Source organism: Microtus ochrogaster, chromosome 15 (genome assembly GCF_000317375.1).
Source record: "Microtus ochrogaster isolate Prairie Vole_2 chromosome 15, MicOch1.0, whole genome shotgun sequence".
NCBI lineage: Eukaryota > Metazoa > Chordata > Mammalia > Rodentia > Cricetidae > Microtus > Microtus ochrogaster.
This window is the reverse complement of record NC_022017.1, coordinates 25,080,963-25,084,150: the sequence shown is the minus strand read 5'-3', so window position 1 is coordinate 25,084,150 and position 3,188 is coordinate 25,080,963. Positions and strand designations below refer to the sequence as shown.

General features: G+C 50.6%; 1 protein-coding gene across 2 annotated transcripts in view; it reads left to right on the top strand.

Annotated features, from left to right (window-relative positions):
* Gramd4 (GRAM domain containing 4) overlaps positions 1-3,188 on the top strand; it is a 78,424-nt gene that overhangs the window by 42,917 nt on the left and 32,319 nt on the right. The window lies entirely within an intron of this gene.

Sequence of the window (3,188 nt, the reverse complement as noted above, 5' to 3'; positions counted from 1 at the left end):
GTGGGGTGATAGGTGTGAACATAGGTGTGGGGGGATAGGCTTGGACAGAGATAGACATGGACTTGGCTGTCCCCACATGATAACTTCCCCTCTGAACATGTGACTGTTGCCTGTTGCCTCACAAAAGCCAACCCTGGCCCATGCTTTGCAGGTGGGATGAGGGAGCATCAGGAGTCTGGGAAAGGAGGGGCCTATCCATGAACTTGATTGGTTTCCGTGACTCAAGCACAGTTTACTCAGACTTTTCAGAGCTCCTTTGAGGAATCTGAAGCCATCTGTCCTGTTACACATTGGGCCTGAGGGGAGGGCACCTTGGGACTTTTCCCCTCATGGCTCCTGCTGGCCAGGTTCTGATCTGTGAAGTAAGGAGGAAGTGGTTTTGGCAGAACAGGAGCATTTGGAGTCACCATCCACTAAAATCTCACGTTTGGTCTTTCCCTTGACTTCCGTGTGCTCCTGGCGAGGAAACTGAGGCACAGATGACCGAGTCACCCTACCACACGGTGGGAGTCGTAAGAACTTAAACCAGCCTGGCTAGCTCCAGAGCCCGCGCTCGTGGCCCCGATGTGAGATAGTGTTGTCATGGTTGATGCTCTGCAGGCGCTGAGGCTTCTGAGAAGAGAGTGTCAGTCCTGCTTGCCCAGAGCTGGTCACTGAGAATCTGTGGGGCAAATCCAGGCCAATGCCAGGGTGTAGGGCTGCCTGAGCGCTCGCCCCACTGTGGAAGAGTTTGAAAGTGCAGCATGGAACCAGCCAGACCCCCATGGGGATGAGGCAGTGGGGGACTCTAAGGGTGATGGATCATGAGGAAAAATGTCTGAAAGTGTGTCCTTGCCCGTTCCTCTGTAGGACAGCATGGTTGGTGTCCTAGGATCGTTCCCACAATTCTTTTCTCAGACTTGCCCAAGGAACTATCTCATCCTGCTCCTTGGTCACTCCTAAGGTGTGGTGTGGCATTTACCCTCACAGTGTGGGGGCAGCTCTGGGCAGGTTTTTGTTGTTGTTGTTTTAAATGAAAGATTTTGAAGATACATAGACTCAGAGTAGAGCATGTCAGAGATGCCTGTTGACTCTATACCTGCTTCTGCAGGAGCAGATTCTAAGCCAGGCTGGCTGTCGCCCCTCCTCCCCTGGGCGTGTTGGGCGAATCCCAGCCAGCGCTCTATGGCTTCATCTGTAAATATTTTAGTAGATAGCTCAATATGTTTTAATGACAAAAGCTGAGAGACCAAGATGGCAAGGAGAACAGCAGACAGCTTTCCTTGATTGCAGCCGAGACCGACTGGAGCTCGGATTTCCCCGATAGATAGGCTCATGATTTCTGACAACTTTGAATTGATACTCGTCAGGGTCCGTGGGTGGGAACGGCTGGCGTATCTCCTCAGTCTTTTGGTGCCTTCTCTCTCTATTCCTGCCTTCACCCCGGGTGGCTAGCTCACCAAAGCTGGAGCTCCCCCTGTGAGAGTAGTGTCCTGTGGACTCCCCATGTCTGCTGTCCCTCCTCCATAGTGGTGGCTGTGACTGGTCTTGGGGGGCAGACCTTCGATGGTATTGCTCTGTATTGCCCTTGAGGCGTGCTGTCCCTGAGGTCACAGCAATCGTTAAGTGCGGTCTCTGAAGGGACTCTTGCCAGCCAGAACATGGCAAACATGGCTCTGGCAGGGTTTGTCCTTCCCCCCAGTTCCCTCTGCCTTTTCTAAAAACCATGAGATCACATTCCTAAAGCTAGTCACCATGGTCTAGTCCCTTATTTGGCCACTTCCTCCTTCTGAACTGACTACAACAAAGGTTCACCTATCAAAGTATTAAAGTCCAGCAATCAGAAGCCTCCTTTGGCTCTCCTAACTAATATGCCCTCTTAAAATTAAGCTCCTTGCTGGGCGGTGGTGGCGCACGCCTTTAATCCCAGCACTTGGGAGGCAGAGGCAGGCGGATCTCTGTGAGTTCGAGACCAGCCTGGTCTACAGAGCTAGTTCCAGGACAGGCTCCAAAGCCACAGAGAAACCCTGTCTCGAAAAAAAAAAAAAAAAAAAAAAAAAAAAAAAAAAAAAAAAAAAAAAAAAAAAAAAAAAAAAAAAAAAAAAAAAAAAAAAAAAAAAAAAAAAAAAAAAATTAAGCTCCTCACCCTAACGCGGGATTTCTCCCTTTACCTTTATAAACTGTCATTTGCCTATGGGTCACACATGTCTCCTCTCATTCCAGAGGCGGTCCTTTGTCGTCCCCTCCAGTACAAACACCCCTGGTCCCCTGTCTTTGTCTCTTACTACCTGCCCCTTGTCTCTCTAGGGCAATTAGATATCCTTTGTGCTGAGAGCTTGGCCTTGGGGTGTCCTGGGAGAACACCAGCGCGTTCAGTCAGTCCGTCAGAGTGCTCACACTGGTCATTTTTGTACGTCTGCTGTTCTTGCTCCACTGATTAACCGGTGCATCTCTGAAAACAACTTTCTCTTTGCTCTCTGGGTGCCTTGAGGTGTGGTTCCCGTGGGAAAAGCTGGATACACGGATTTCCCCGCCTTGTGTCACAGTTTTGAATATGAATAGAACATTTCGCCTGAGACCAGAGGGGTGCCTGCTCCGCCGGGTGTTTTAGAACTGTGTCATCAGAAGTCCCGGGAACAAACTGTGATCATGACCTGTGTATGCGATTATAGTCCTGCCTCTGGGCTGTAGACGCCTCAGCCTTGACTTCTCAGCCTGCTCACAGTAGGACAAGTTGTTCGAGCTCCCTCACAAACACTTCTCACCCTGCTACTGGCGTGGACCGTCTTTCTAGGCAGTTCTGGCTCTTTTCAGTGGAAGTCATCCTTAGAGGACTGAGGATTACAGGGTCCTCGCCATAGCTGGCAGCCTTCATGCCTTGACCATTACAGTCACCAGGGCTTGGGAAGTTTGAGTCCAGACTCTGAAGGAGCAGACCTCTAGGACTCCTGGGTGGCTTTACTGTGTCTTCCACTCATGACAGTTGGTTCTCAGAGGCAGGCAGCACCATCTTACTCAGTTGCTTCATCTCACTATGATATATGCAGGTCTCAGGAGCACTCAGGAGGTAGAGGCAGGAGGACCGTAGGATTGGAGGCCATCCTGGGATACAGAGCTAAAGACTGTCATAACAAACACCAAAATCGCCGGGCGGTGGTGGCGCATGCCTTTAATCCCAGCACTCTGAAGGCAGAGGCAGGCGGATCTCT